Below are 16,875 nucleotides of genomic sequence, written 5' to 3'. Positions count from 1 at the left end.
CGGCAGCAATAATTCTTTCAAAATTTGCCTCAGGCGGCAAAAAGTCTAGGGCCGGCCCTGATCATCTGTCATTACTGGCAATCAACGCTGAGGGTCCCATCCTTCTAAATCAAGGTACTAGTCCCGTGTGATACTTATGAATTATTGAACTGTGTTATACTTGCCTCAGTGGGGTTCTGGTGGGTTATTGTCCTCTTTACTTCAGTCTGTATGCCTTGCACGTTAAGACCTGGGGGTAACCGCAGTCAGGAGACAAATAAAGTGTCCTGTTCTTGTTTATAGGTGAAGATTGTGGACCGGGGTCAGAGCCGTGGAAATAGATTGGGGCATAGAGACTAATTGGGGACATAACCTGTCAGCCCTTACAGCTAGAACACTGCTCTATCTATTTAGGTTCTCCTTTTTCTCTGTCTTTGACCCCCACGACTTCTGTTCCTTAGAGCATAAGTTTTCGATTGAACACTGCTTACCTCACAGTGCAAGAGGTGATGGTCATGCATTTCCCTCAAGCTCTACAAGTGACAACAAATTGGTGAGTAGGCCATTGCAATACAAATTGCCTGCATCACTGATGCATAACACATTAGGATCCACTTCTTTTTGTACTGTCTCCCCTCTCTTGATTTTGTGGAAGGCTTTCTCTCTCTTTCTCTATAGATGTGATTAGCATTGATGGCTTGTAGTTCCTTACCAGCTGGAACACTCTAGGTTATGACTGCCTGCAATGGATAGTTCAACATCAAAGAAAAGGATTTAAAAGCTTTAACTAGTATATGAAGAAGAAAGGAAATGTATGTATCATTTTCTGGACACTCTTAAATCTCTGGCTGCATTTGAAAGGAAATAGACTAGTACATTAATGTGGTGTTTTGGACGTTCATTAAGGAGTTAGAAATTTAAAATATGCCATTGAGTAACTATAAGAACCAACAGGAAATGGCTGGCTAACATCAAAGAAAAAATACTGTATGTAAATGAAAGACAGATGTAAAAAAAACAAAAAAAGGAGGTTGGTGTAATGATTGGTATATTGCATGCAGTACAACCACATGGACATTTAAACCACAGTTGCTCTGAAATCTGTTGAAAAATGAGAGAAGTCTTATAGTGGCACCTTTGCCACTCCCTCAGTAAGGTGTTTTGTGAACTAGATCAAATGCATGATTAGATGTGGAACTCCAATGCCTGGTTCACATACAGATAAAAAGGATCAAATCTTGTTTGACTATGCAAAACATAAAACAATTGTGTAAAAATCCACTTTAAAAACAGACATAGTCTAATGTTCATGATTACATTCAGTGACATAACTATGGACTCTGTAAAGCGTTGCAAAATATATCAACACTTAATAAATTATAATTTATAAATAATAATTATAAAACATTTATAAATAAAATAACAGTTAACATAAACAAAAATTAATATTACAAAACATACCATTAAGTTAATTGGCTTCCCCCCAAAAATTGGCCCTAGACTGTAATGGACATATATGACTATAGTAGGGATGAGATTGTGAGCCCTTCTGAGGGACAGTTGGTGACAAGACTAATTATCCTGTAAAGTGCTGTGGTAGATGTTGCACTATATAAATACTAAATCATTATAATGTGTAAAGTTATGTACAGAGACCTTCTTTCTTGCATGGAATACAGAACCCATGTGCCCACAAAGTGGCACAGCCTGGCATGGCCAGTGGGCAATCATCTGTTATGCCATGCATGAGAGATCCTATTTTCACCTAGGCTCAACTGCCTGGGAGGTAAGAACCTTTACCTCATGGGTTTTAGTACTCCTTAATGCACATCACCTCGAACAAACCTGTGACTAGAAAAATATTTGATACTTACCTAAGTAGTGTGAAGCCTCTGGATGCCCTTCAGGCTTTCCAGATCCCTCGCCTTCTTGGTGGCTGTGGTTCCATCTGTGTATGAGCACAGCCATGCTGTGCATGTGTTTGTATGGTCCGTGCATGCCCAGAAGTACAAACATGTTCATTCACGTAGGAAAAAGCATGCATGCACTGTACTCGGGCATGTGCAGTACAGCAGCACTCATATACAGATGGGAGCTCTGCCACGAGAACATATTCAGAAGGACCCAGAGCTGAAATGGTGCGCTCGAAGAAGATCGAGGGAGGCTTCCGACTACTTAGGTTAGTAGACATTGTTTATTTTTTAATCCACGTCAAGTATGCTTTGAGTTAACACCCACCCTTTGGTGGATGATGTAAACTCCTGAAGACTTTCCAGCTTCAAATAGCCTGTTTATTTATTTTATTTGTTATAGAAGATTTGTATCTAGCCTAGAACGTTACTGTGAAATCAGAATGTTGTAGAAGCATGTCTTGTAGTATTCACTTTAGACACCTGGCCAATGTACATATTACATATGGACATTGATTACAGTTCAGGTAATATACTTCTATTTTTCGTGTTCAAGACCTTGAAACTATTTTCTTCACGCATCATTCATTGTTATCTCTATGACCTGTATCGAGGATTACCCATGATACTTGCTGCATAGCCCTTGAACTGGGGAAGAACTGCAATATTATGCCGGGAATACACCATACGTTTTTTTGTCAGATAGATGGTTCGATAAATAATTTTCGACATGTTCCATCTTATTTACGATTGTTTTCTGATTGATTTCTCATAGCAGTGAATGTAAATAGATTGGAAAAGATAAGAGAATCAAGCGGAAAAACGAATCGAAAATCGATCGGACGGAAAATAAAATGCATCGTGTATTCCCGGTTGTGGATTTACTTCCAGTTGGTGAGCTTTAACTAAGATGGACTGTCTTTTGCCAGGGTTAGGGGATTTGAATTTTAATTCCCTGGACTGAGATGTATTATCATTGCCATCTTGAACTGGAGGAGTTAATCCAATACAATGGGTATGTCAAGTTCTAGGTGCTGGTTTCATATGGTCTTTTTTACTGTTTCAAATGTATGCAAAATGTACCCTTATATTTGGGGTTACTGTTCACTTGACTAGCTACTAATGCATATTGTTGTAATAAAGATTTCTTCTTTGAGTGCAGCTATACTTGTTTGTTCTCTTCTTTTTGTTGATGTTTAAGGTTACCAGTACTAGCACCAAGATGCATTGCATGAACAGTATTTCGTGTTTTTTGTAGATTTTATTTTAGCTAGCACCATAGCTTCCATGTAATTTATTCATGTGCACTGAAACTGAGTTGTATGCAGTGGTCACTTGTGTGTGGTCTAATGATGTATAGTTCACTTTGAAAGAAAAAAAAAAACCTTATATACCCAACCCAAAAGAGTAAATAGTTGTGAGTTGTATTAGAGTAATGCATAATCTCTTGAATTGAAATGAACAATAAAGAAAGGGGCTCAGCAGCCTATGACTACCAGGAATGTAATCTTCTTCATTGACCGCATGATGATATCAGACTTACATGTGTGATCAGGAAATAACAGACAAGAGCATTTCAAAACGTATCCCATAGATGAGATCTGTTCATAAAAGAAATTTGCTGATGAATCATTTGGCTAACCATCAGTAATATACACAATCATGCTGCAGCATGCAAATATACGACATAGAAAAGTCTTCTGACTTTACTCCTGAGATTCCTGTGGTGGTAACACATTCTTACGCTCTTACTGTGTTCTTCACCCTGACACCCAGCCATTAATTTCTTCTCGGTGGTTGAACAGCTAACCTGGCCATTTGAGGATAAACAGGCCCTCTCATAAAGAAATGGTTGCGAAAATGAAATCCTGTCAATTCACAGACCTTCCTTCCATTGTTTATTAAACTGACACAACATTGCATGATTTACAGGTTCAAAAATTGCTTTCCAGTAGATATTGTACGTGTTAGTAAAATATGTCAAAAAGCCTGAACATGCTGTGAAGGTTGAAGTTAAGGAACACATTTATATTCTTTGTCTAATCACTATGAAAGTACAGCTGTCAACTGAATTCAAACGTGATTTTCTGGGCTTGCCTTGAATTTTTTTTTCTCAGTCGTGGAACCTTTTAATGCTCAATTTAAAAGTTGACAAAAAAATATAAGTACTTCTTAAGTGTATATTATTTGTGTCAGGGACTTCACTTTGCTTTCATAAGCAACAGACACGTAGAATAAATAATAGAATGTTTTTGAACAATTCTTTGAATTGCAGTCTTCTGAAGAATTCCCCTGTATCACTACAAAGCTTAATCATGTCTATGGGTTTTGCAGTGGAAAATGACAGACCTTTAAAAAGCATTGCGATTTCAGCTTTGCTAACTTGATATGAAGAAAGATTTATCACATGGTGAGTTGTTCTTGTTCTGCTCCTGGTGCATTCAAGTAGTGTTTGCTCTCCTTTGTATTTGAAGTTTTGGTTTCTGTTGTTTATTAGGATTCTCTCTATTTTTTTTAAATAAACGGTCTACAAGTGTTTCCATGTTCCTGTGGTGTCAGTGTTTCAGGGTGATCTCAGGGCTTGTATATTCTTATTTACAATCCTCTTTATATTGTAGCAGATTTTAAGTGTGTTATTCCATAGCCTCTCAGAGCTCCTTCCTCAGAATTGCTCTAGAATTCTGATTGTGTGTGTATGCAGAGTTGGATTCTGTATTGTGAATCCTTGAGGAACGAGATGCTTCTTGTGGCATATGGTTAAGAAAATGATGGCACAACCACTTGTGCAAGTCTCTTCAGGCAAATTTTCAGTTCCCAGAATGCGTGGTGCCATTGTGGTATTTTTTCTAGTATTACAGTAGTAGATTATTATGTCATGCTAGTCATACATTCAAGCTGATAGTTTTGAATTGATACCATTGACTGTCTAAGCTTAAAACATTCAAAGAGTAGGTTTCATTATATAGTACAGTATTCATTTATTCAGACTCTAAATCCTGGACTTTCTCTAAAAAACACAGTTTATATATATTTGGCTAACAGAAGGAGACACAGAAAAGTTTGTCTTTGCAAATTTAAATTAATATTATTAAAATGTATTAACCTCTTTGGGGCCAAGGATGTTACAGTTACATCCTCTGTGTGGCTGTCTGCTGCAGCTCCTGATCACATGATCACTACGATCGCCGCCTATCATAGTGATCACTGAAGCAATGGTGGCGGCAGAAGAGGAAGAAGAGGACCAACTCACCACTCCTGACGTTCCTCCATCCATTATCGCCCCTCAGCTCTGCCTGGCATCCAGCCTCGCTCTTCCTCTAGTGTCGGTCCTGTCTTGATGACGTCATCAAGCCTGGACCCGGAACTTAGTGGCAGTGCGAGGCTGGATGCCAGGGAGAGAGGAGGTGGTGGAACTGTTCATCACTGGACCTGGGGAGGTGAGAAATGCTTGCTACCTATACTGGGGACACCTATCTATACTGGGGACACCGATGCTTGGCTATCTATACTGGGTAAACCTATGCCTGGCTATCTATACTGGCGGTACCTTAAATTAAAAAAATGGCTCTGGTACTTAAAAGGGAATTTCAGCCTAAACGAACATACTGTCATTAAGTTATATTAGTTATGTTAATTAAAATAGATGGGTAATATAGTCTCTTACTCACCCTGTTTTAAAAGAACAGGTACATGTTTGTGATTTCATGGGGAAGTGTAACGATTGGGTGCTGCAACTCAGACGTCTGATTATAAGTGAACTGCAGAATCACCAATAACGCAGATGCTATACTCGATTATGTGGTGATCTGCAGTATCACCAATAATACAAGTATAGCATGCAGAATACAAGGTGTGTAGTGCTTGGTGCAACAGTAACTGATTAGTTTTATGGGACCTCACCAGAGGAGCTGGTGGGTACTAACAGAAACAGTAACTGAATAGATTTAACTAAACCTCACCAGAGGAGCTGGTGGGTACTATCAGAAAGAGCACCTCGCCAGTGGCTAGGGCCCACTGGTGAGTAGAGAGGTCAGACAGGCAAGGTTCGGTAACAGACAGGCAGAGATAGTACAAAATTGGCAGGCAAGAGAGTAGTGAATATCAGGCAGAGGTTCAGCAACTAAGTCAGAAAGGCAGAGGTACAGAATCGTTTAGCAATAGCAAGGCCAGAGAGTAGCCAGAATCATACACAGGTTATCAGAATACAATGTAACAATAACTAACTATAGATAGATGTATATCGCAAACACTGCATATACATCTATCATCAACAGGCACCTCACTAGGTCTGAGCGCTAACACGAGTGTATTCGCAGCAGCAGACGAGTTGCCAATGATCTGTGAAGGCTTAAGAAGCTGAGGAGAGCCCAGCGCCACGCCCCTTAGCAATCAGCCAATCCGAGCGGCGCGAGTCATTCCCGACGTCAGCCGACCGGCAGGTCAGCTGACGCGCCTTCTTCCAGCATAAAAGTCCTGTCTCCGCATGCGCCCGCGCAATACAGAGACCCTATGAGCAAGAGACAATGCCGTTCCCGGTGTGCTAGACGCCACTGGAACGGATGAGGCCTGTGAACAGGGAACAAAGACGGCTGCGGGTATAGCATGTGTATCCGCAGCCGCCAAGTTTGCAGACGAGATACTCGTAGTGCCCGTCGGGCGTGCTAAACGCCGTCTTCCTCTCTTATACGGATCAGGTTATATGCCCTCCTGAGATCGAGTTTGGTAAACACCCCAGCCTTAGTAACCTGGAAGAATAAATTGTCGATTAGGGGTAGAGGATAACGATTTTTTACTGTAATCTTATTCAGACCCCTGTAATCGATACATGGCCTGAGGCTGAGGTTTTTGACCCTGCATATTTAGGCATGCGAAAGCAAATGCATATTTGCATGAGCAATGTCTCGTGATTAGCCAATAGGCCAAATTTGCAAAGCCAGATTTGTCAGGTTCACTTGGTTGATGCACACATTTTCTCTCTGTTGTAATTAGCATTGCATTTTCTTTTCTTTGGAGGCAAGTGGTGAATGGCTTGTTTTAGGAGGTGAGAGCCCTGGAGCAGGCTATTTGCGCCTGTCCTCCCCTTATGTGTCGCGCCCAGGTCATGCGCATATAGCAGAACGCAATGGACGTTAAGGTAAGTGCCTGTTTTTAATCTTGGGAGGTGTGTGTGGACGGCTCTTCCCGGCGCTGGCCACGCTGGGGAGATCGCCTGCACCCCCCAGCCTCCACCTCCGAGGTGCCGCTGTGTGGGTTCCAGGCAGTGAGAGAGCCTGGGACCCCCGCGACCCCCCGGTTGTATGGGGGCAATGGGAAGCCTCCTCGTGGCGCCCCTGGATAGTGCTATGTAGCATGAACTAATTCCCGCAGGGCAATTGTTTTGCGGTTTTTGGTTTTTGACCCTGCATATTTAGGCATGCGAAAGCAAATGCATATTTGCATGAGCAATGTCTCGTGATTAGCCAATAGGCCAAATTTGCAAAGCCAGATTTGTCAGGTTCACTTGGTTGATGCACACATTTTCTCTCTGTTGTAATTAGCATTGCATTTTCTTTTCTTTGGAGGCAAGTGGTGAATGGCTTGTTTCAGGAGGTGAGAGCCCTGGAGCAGGCTATTTGCGCCTGTCCTCCCCTTATGTGTCGCGCCCAGATCATGCGCATATAGCAGAACGCAATGGACGTTAAGGTAAGTGCCTGTTTTTAATCTTGGGAGGTGTGTGCGGACGGCTCTTCCCGGCGCTGGCCACACTCGGGAGATCGCCTGCACCCCCCAGCCTCCACCTCCGAGGTGCCGCTGTGTGGGTTCCAGGCAGTGAGAGAGCCTGGGACCCCCGCGGCCCCCCGGTTGTATGGGGGCAATGGGAAGCCTCCTCGTGGCGCCCCTGGATAGTGCTATGTAGCATGAACTAATTCCCGCAGGGCAATTGTTTTGCGGTTTTCGGTTTTTGACCCTGCATATTTAGGCATGCGAAAGCAAATGCATATTTGCATGAGCAATGTCTCGTGATTAGCCATTAGGCCAAATTTGCAAAGCCAGATTTGTCAGGTTCACTTGGTTGATGCACACATTTTCTCTCTGTTGTAATTAGCATTGCATTTTCTTTTCTTTGGAGGCAAGTGGTGAATGGCTTGTTTTAGGAGGTGAGAGCCCTGGAGCAGGCTATTTGCGCCTGTCCTCCCCTTATGTGTCGCGCCCAGGTCATGCGCATATAGCAGAACGCAATGGACGTTAAGGTAAGTGCCTGTTTTTAATCTTGGGAGGTGTGTGCGGGTGGCTCTTCCCGGCGCTGGCCATGCTGGGGAGATCGCCTGCACCCCCCAGCCTCCACCTCCGAAGTGCCGATGTGTGGGTTCCAGGCAGTGAGAGAGCCTGGGACCCCCGCGGCCCCCCGGTTGTATGGGGGCAATGGGAAGCCTCCTCGTGGCGCCCCTGGATAGTGCTATGTAGCATGAACTAATTCCCGCAGGGCAATTGTTTTGCGGTTTTGTTTTTGACTCTGCATATTTAGGCATGCGAAAGCAAATGCATATTTGCATGAGCAATGTCTCGTGATTAGCCAATAGGCCAAATTTGCAAAGCCAGATTTGTCAGGTTCACTTGGTTGATGCACACATTTTCTCTCTGTTGTAATTAACACGGCCTGAGGCCGCCATCCTTCTTCTTCACAAAGAAGAAACCTGCCCCGGCCGGGGACCTTGAAGGGCGAATGAAACCTTTGGCCAAATTGTCAGTGATATATTCCTGCATAGCAAGCTTCTCGGGCCCAGACAAATTATATAGATGGCCCCTAGGAGGCATACAACCTGATCTTAAATCTATGGGGCAATCAAAACTTCGATGGGGTGGAAGCTTGTCTGCAGCCCGGGCACAGAATACATCTGAGAAATCAGAATACTGACTAGGCAAACCCTCCACCTGGACTTTCGTGGCGCATACTGTGACTTTCCCCAAACAATGCTGCTGACAAGAAGAGGACCAACTAAGTAATTGTCTGGAACTCCAGTCAATCTGAGGGGAATGCTTCTGAAGCCAGGGCATACCAAGGATCACCGAGGAGGTTGCCATTTTGAGAACAAGAAACTGAATTTGTTCTCTATGGAGAATCCCAATCTGACATGATAACACAGGAGTCTGCGAGAGAGATCGTTTTCCCTACAGTGGTGAGTTATCCACTGCAGTAAGAACAAACTGCTGTCCCAACGACTGAAGAGGAAGGCCGAGCTGAACTGCAAAATCATAATCCATAAAATTGGCTGCTGAACCTGAGCCTATAAATGCCTGTGTATCCTGGACCTGATCTCCCCAGGTAATTGTGCATGGAAGGAGCAACCTACAATCTCTTATCGGAACAGCTGAATCGCCTATCGTGGTACCACCAACCACCAGAGAGCGATGTAAAGTGTCCGTCTCCTTGTGACAATTTTGAACCCTCTGATCTGTCTCAGGCGACGGAAAACAGGATCTTGAACGAGAGCTCCCATCTCCCTCAGACTCGGAGAACCGGAAGAAATCAATTTGTCCCACGTTATCCGGAGAAAGCGAAGGACCCGGCCCTGCTTTCCTAATAATCTTACCCCAAGTCCGTCTCTGATGTCGAACTCGGTGATCGATTTTAATTGCCAAAGATATCGCCTCGTCAAGAGACCTAGGTTCAGGGTGGCCTAACATCAAATCGGCCACAGCGTCAGATAATCCTGATAAAAAACAATCAAGTAAAGCATGCTGCCCCCATCTAGTCATCACCGCCCACCTTCTAAACTCTGCTGCATACATCTCTACAGTGTTATGACCTTGTCTGAGGGTCCTAAGCTTCCTCTCTGACGTTATAGCTAAATCAGGATCATCATATATAACTGCCATAGCTTTAAAAAAAATCCTGCACAGAAGCCAAAGCCTCATGGTTATCTGAAAGACTATAGGCCCATGTCAGCGAGTCTCCTGATAATAAAGTCTTTAACAAAATGACCCTCTGGCTCTCAGACCCTGAAGCCATGGGACATAATTCAAAATATGAAAGGCATCGATTTCTAAAATTTTGAAAATCGGCCCTATGCCCAGAAAATCTCTCCGGAAGAGGTAGTCTGGGCTCCAGAACAAGAGGGGATGACACTGGTATAGTATGTGTTGGAATGTTTTGTAGGGCCTCAGATAGTTGGAAAATCTGAGTCTGTTGAGTACTAACTGTGAGAGACAGTCGATCAATAGCTGTAATCAACACTTCCACATGACTAGCCAGTGTATCCATGATATCTTGTCTGCTGTTCTGTAACGATTGGGTGCTGCAACTCAAACGTCTGATTATAAGTGATCTGCAGAATCACCAATAATGCAGACGCTATACCCGATTATGTGGTGATCTGCAGTATCATCAATAATACAAGTATAGCATGCAGAATACAAGGTGTGTAGTGCTTGGTGCAACAGTAACTGATTAGTTTTATGGGACCTCACCAGAGGAGCTGGTGGGTACTAACAGAAACAGTAACTGAATAGATTTAACTAAACCTCACCAGAGGAGCTGGTGGGTACTATCAGAAAGAGCACCTCGCCAGTGGCTAAGTAGAGAGGTCAGACAGGAAAGGTTCGGTAACAGACATGCAGAGATAGTACAAAATCGGCAGGCAAGAGAGTAGTGAATATCAGGCAGAGGTGCAGCAACTAAGTCAGAAAGGCAGAGGTACATAATCGTTTAGCAATAGCAAGGTCAGAGAGTAGCCAGAATCATACACAATTTATCAGAATACAATGTAACAATAACTAACTATAGATAGATGTATATCGCAAACACTGCATATACATCTATCATCAACAGGAACCTCACTAGGTCTGAGCGCTAACACGAGTATATTCGCAACAGCAGACGAGTTGCCAATGATCTGTGAAGGCTTAAGAAGCCGAGGAGAGCCCAGCGCCACGCCCCTTAGCAATCAGCCAATCCGAGCGGCGCTAGTCATTCCCGACGTCAGCCGACCGGCAGGTCAGCTGACGCGCCTTCTTCCAGCATAAAGGTCCTATCTCCGCGCGCGCCTGCGCAATACAGAGACCCTATGAGCAAGAGACAATGCCGTTCCCGGCGTGCTAGACGCCGCTGGAACGGATGAGGCCTGTAAACAGGGAACAAAGGCGGCTGCGGGTATAGCATGCGTATCCGCAGCCACCAAGTTTGCAGATGTTACAGAAAGCCATCTTTTTGGTAGAAAGGAGGTGACAGGGAGCATGAGACACAGTTCCAACTGTCCTGTATCCTGATCACCCCTCCCAGCTGCGCACGCTAGGCTTCAAATCTCAAATAAAAAAATATAATAAATACATTTGCGACATACAGCAGAAGGAGATCAACGACAACAGAAATCCCATCATGCTTTGCACAACATCAGGGTAAAAATGCCCTGGGCAATTTTCTTCTGTGCAGCTAAAAAATGATGCTTGGGTAAGAAAAACAAAGTTCTGATGCTTTGAAACTGTTAAAGAAACACCAAGCCTTTTCAGTGCTGCTAAATAGATTTTTAGTCTGGAGGTTCACTTTAAGGGGGATAATATGCCAGTCCTCAAGGGGTTAAATATAATTTAACATTGAAAAGGTGCATCAAGCATGTTTTTCGAATACAAATCATTGTTACTGAAGTGTTGTAATGTTCTTTATGACAAACAGATAATATCTCATGAGAGCTTCTCACATACCTTGGAAAGCTTGACCTGGCATGAAAGGATTGTAAATCCAGGATTAACTCAAATAAGGTCAGGGCAGATACAATATTATTTAAGGGGAAGAGAAGTGAGTTAATAAAATCCAGTCAAAGTCATATGAGCACAAACAAAATTGTGATTTCTATTCAGTCCTAGAACTACAATTAATGGTATCATCTTAATTCAAAAATTGCTGCCATAAACTACTAATTTAAGTAATTGATGACATTTGCTTATTTTCCCTTTTATCCTTGATTTTAATGGCAGTTTTTGTCTTTTTGAAGCATACTTATTTTTTTCTGTTCTGTTTAAACTTGTTATGTCCCCTACTTAATTTAAGAAACCCTTTTTAACAGTAATCATTATGTATCTATTTAAATCAGATTAAGTCTTAGGCCCATACACACGGGCTACAACTGTTGCTGGAAACACATGGCGCGTGCATGTTGCGGCAACAGGTCCTCCATGTGTATGAGGCGCGCGCAAGCAACTGTTACTAATCAGAGCTGTCTCCAGGCGATTGACTTGTTCAATCTCCAGCAACAGCTGTTGCAGCAACCATCCCTAGTCTCAAGTCGGTGCAGTCGTGTGTATGCTAGTCTCTAGCAACTCTTGTGAGTCCGACAGTTCATTGAACCTGCGACAGAAGTTGCTGAGCAACAGTTTCCGCTATGTTGCAGACAGGTTGTTGCCGCGTGTATACAATCGTTGCTTGTATACAACTGTCGTTGCTGGAGAATTTCAACTGTTGCTTGTCTCCATGCAACTGCAGACATCCGTGCCTCGTGTGTAAGTTACTTTACATGTAGAATCTAAAGCTAAGTACTCACGGGGGGACAATTGTAGCTGTCGCTGCACACGGGAGCGTGTGCGCGACAGTTCGTCGACAGTTCGTCGACAGCTCGTCGCCAAGTCCCTCTGCATCCACACGGCAGCAGAGGGATTAGCGATGCGGCGGAAGCTGTCGCCGAGGTTCCTCCCCCCCGCCAGAAGCTCCGTGTGCTGTGTGTGGGTAGCTGTCGCTAGCCCGCATACACATGCGGGACTAGCGACAGTTCCGGCGAGGTTGCGGTGACGGCTGTAGCCGGCGATTGAACATGTCAATCGCCTGGCGACAGCTCCGACGGGCGACGGTTTCATTTCACCATTTAAATGACTTTACATAGAAAAAAAATATTTAACTTGTACTTGACTTCTATTTCTCACTTATACATTAGCTAAAGTGACTTATACGTTGTTCACCTTTCCCACCACTATTAATATACAGACTTGATCATTAGAGGCCTGTATTGTACCAACTTTATTGTACCCAATACAGAGTATGAAAAGTGGTTTCTTTGATAATTAAAGGTAAGCAAAAGTCTCGACCATCTCTCTGACTATGAGAGCCAATGACTTCCACAGCTCTTATGGAGCGCCTGAATAGGCAGCACCCATTGTAGAGTGTTGCCACTGTCAACTTTGTTCTCCTATCTATGTCTGTGTACTGCTCATGTAAGGAATAGGTGCATGCAAAGTAAAGGGTACTGCTGTCAGATTGAGTGGTGACCATTGATAAGCTGCAATCTTCAAGAGGTTTTACAACGTTTCAAGACTGTTTAAGTTTGGGTTCTAACTAGGCCAAGGATATTCACTTATTTTTCACTTACAGTCAGTGTAAATAAGAGACAGGCAGAGCGCTAGCAGCAGTTCTGTAAGCAGTACGGTAAGGATACAGAATAAGCAAGGGTGCCTCTGAAGTACCAAGAAATTTCCATCTCAGGTGTAATGCTGGATCCACACAGTGCGTTCGCACACTCGATTTCCCGCTCGATTCCCGTCGATTCGTTTATTTCCAACATGTCCGATTTGGATTTCGATGGATCGTTAGGTCGATTCGGCATACTTTGCATGCGAATCGACCTAACGATCCATCGAAATCCAAATCGGACATGTTGGAAATAAACGAATCGACGGGAATCGAGCGGGAAATCGAGTGTGCGAACGCACCGTGTGGATCCAGCATAAGAAGTCCTACTTACCACCCTGAGACAACCTGGAGGCAATGTGGTTAGTAGCCGTCCATGTCAGAAAAGCCAAATGAAGCTCAGCACTTCTGAAGTCTAAGGATAAACAACAGCTAGCTGATGGCTTATTGCCTTAAAAACATGGAAGCTGTATGGGCAATAGTAAGGCATTAACATTAAATAGGACTTATCTTATGCATTGGAGAGAAGGAAAACACAAAACAACTAACCCTGTTTGTATTTAGAGATAACAGGCTTTCTAGTTCTCCCTTCTGTGGAAGTAATAAGTCACTGTAATTTGAGCAGTCACCTCTGTCTGCTCTATGCTGCAGTGTTGCCATTCAGAGAGGCAAGGGCCTCGATTCATAAAAGTGCTGTGGGGAAGGTAACGTCGAGCGGGGAAACACCGCTGTCGGTATTTCCGCCTTCAGGGTGGTAATTCATAAAAATTTTGCTAGATGTGACAGGCGTGCGGAGATATTCCGCTGTAGGCAGGCGTAAGGCTGTCGGGAGACATGCGGAAACAGGGGAAGCAGGCGGAGTCCCTCCGTGCGGTGTTCTCTCTGCAGCTGCTTGGGAGGTCTGTCCCATTCACTGCAATGTATTCCGCACGCTTCTCGCCACATCAGAGGTAGCGGTAATACCCGTCCGCATACCGCTACCTCTAATCTTTATGAATTGACTACTTGTTACTTTTGCTATGATAATCACCGCGCAAGGCGGTGATTGATCACTCTGCTCACGAATGTCGGCTTTTCATGCGGAAAAAGCCTTTATGAATACAGATTTTGCTGTGTGGTCGGTAAAGTGAGCAGTTTTCAGCATTTCCGAATGCGGGAATGCTTTATGAATCGAGGCCTATATGTAAACACAGGAGGTTTATGTGCTTCCAGCAAACCAGGACATAACAGTTCTGCACCATCTCTGAGGAGTTCTGTAAGCAGTACAAAATAAATGATTTTCTGTAAAGGATATTATGTTGTTGCTTATCTTTTAGAGCAGAGAGGACGTCCTGAGTTTGGGTCCGATTTAAGCTGAAAAAGCGCATAGTAAATCTCAAATTGTACTTTAACGGATGTTAACTCTGTTTAACTGCATTCATGGTATTTGTATCTCACTTATTTCTATTTTTAGCAAGGCTTGTGCTTTTTACTTCACAAGTGGATTTTTTCCCCTGTTCCTGTGTACAGTATTAAAGTAATATTCCTTTACTTATAAAGACTTCCCTGATTTTGCTCCTTAATGAATCTGTGTTTAATTTATGCATCCTGGCAATTATAAAAGCACTGCACTTAGAAACACTTACAGAGATGGCAATTAATTATGATGGATATGATGTATACGATACACGGAGCACTTTTAAATACATGTACGGAGCCCATGCAACTTAATCACTATAATTAGGTAGCCTGTAAAATGATGAATCATGGGATAAATATCACAGATTAAAAGAATGGCGTCCACTGTCTTTTACTGTCAAGGGAATAAAATTAAGAATCAAGAAAGTATGAGATAAAATACATGTAGTACATACAGAAAAAGAGTGTAAAAACAAACAAACCAAAGAAAGCAACCGATATTTAACAGATATGTATGGTTTACAAATGTTTGTACTATCTGTATAGCTTAGGACTGTATCCTAATTGAAATGGATAAAGAAAATCTAAAAGTCAGAAGCAGCTCAAATATATAATACAATGGCTGAATGGCCCTTGAGCAGGAATGTTTGAACAAATTTAAAGTGTAACTTCACTGACTGAAATGGAACCGTGCCACTGTCAATGTGGACAGACTGAAATCTAGTAGCCTACTATTCCATGTTACTGTTCTAGATTATAAAGGTAGCCATACACTGGTCGATTTGCCATTAGATCGACCAGCTGACAGATCCCTATCTGATCGAATCTGATCAGAGAGGGATCGTATGGCTGCCTTTACTGAAAACAGATTGTGAATCGGTTTCAGCCTGAAACCGATCACAATCTGTTGAGCTGCTCCTGCCGCCTGCCCCCCCCCCCCCGTATACATTACCTAAAGCTGGCTCCGGGTCCTCTTCTCCGCGCTGCACCCCGCACCGCATCCCAGCGTACACTGTGTCACTCCGTGACCAGGAAGTTCAAATAGAGCGCCCTCTATTTGAACTTCCTGGTCACTGCAGTGACACAGGAAGTTAATGTACGCTGGGATGGAAGCAGGAACAGAGCGGTGCAGCGCGGCGAAGATGCCCGGGAGCCAGCGTCAGGTAATGTATACCTGATCGGATCGGCCGCCGCTAGCGACGCGCTCCCTACCCGCGGGCGATCGACGGTATTTTTCCGCACGGCGCGATCGACGGACCGATCCGATTTCGGGAGGAAATCGGATCGGCGGGTGCGTTTAGCGCGAACGATTGGCAGCAGATTCGATCCCAGTGATCGAATCTGCTGTCGAAACGGCCGCAAATCGGGCCAGTGTATGGCCAGCTTAAATCTGTGGTGAAAAAACTATTACGCAGTTTCTCATACTGTCTGATTTGTATTACTCCTTGCATAGCTTTCGATTGCAGCTGGCTTTAGGTCTGGTATTTTTATCTAATCTGTCATCTGAGTGCTTTGTACTCATGATACACAAGGGCTCAAATAGATATTTGGATTTAAACAACAACATGTAAAGCTGGGAAAGGGAGCTACTAGTTAGAAGTTAGTGGAAAACTAGAGATTAAAAAAACAACATGTTCTGCATTGTCTTCCAGACTGCTCTTATATCACAGACGCAGAATGTCGTCTCACTGACTCTTGGAACAGGTCACATGACTGATAGTCTGACAGTAAATAATTGCATCTTGACAGATAAGCAGTATTGATGTCACGTGAGGAATGTGGTGGGGGTATGAAGGAGATATGTAAATAATCTTAAAAACTGTTTTGACACATTAAAAAGCTATAAGGCTACGTTTCCACTGTAGCGTGACATTTTCGCCTGCAAAAAATCGTATGAGATTTTTCTGATTGGGGAAAATTTGCATTTAAATTTGTACGCGTTTTTATGCAAATTTTCGTACGCGAAAATTCCCATTAGTTAAATATGCATAATCTGCCTAGTAACAGCTTAGTCATTCGCATTGCCTATACAAAGCATTGTACGCGAATCGTACGGGATGTCTGAAAAAATGATACAGGACCTCAGATTTTTTCACGCGTACGAACGCTAACGAAAATTCGCATTGATTGGAAACAGCGCCATTCACCACCATTAGTTGCAAAATCAATGCGAATTTTCTGAGAGAAAAATCGTGACACAAAACGCACAAGTGGAAA

Source organism: Hyperolius riggenbachi, chromosome 5 (assembly GCF_040937935.1).
Source record: "Hyperolius riggenbachi isolate aHypRig1 chromosome 5, aHypRig1.pri, whole genome shotgun sequence".
Taxonomy (NCBI): domain Eukaryota; kingdom Metazoa; phylum Chordata; class Amphibia; order Anura; family Hyperoliidae; genus Hyperolius; species Hyperolius riggenbachi.
This window is presented reverse-complemented; position numbering follows the sequence as displayed.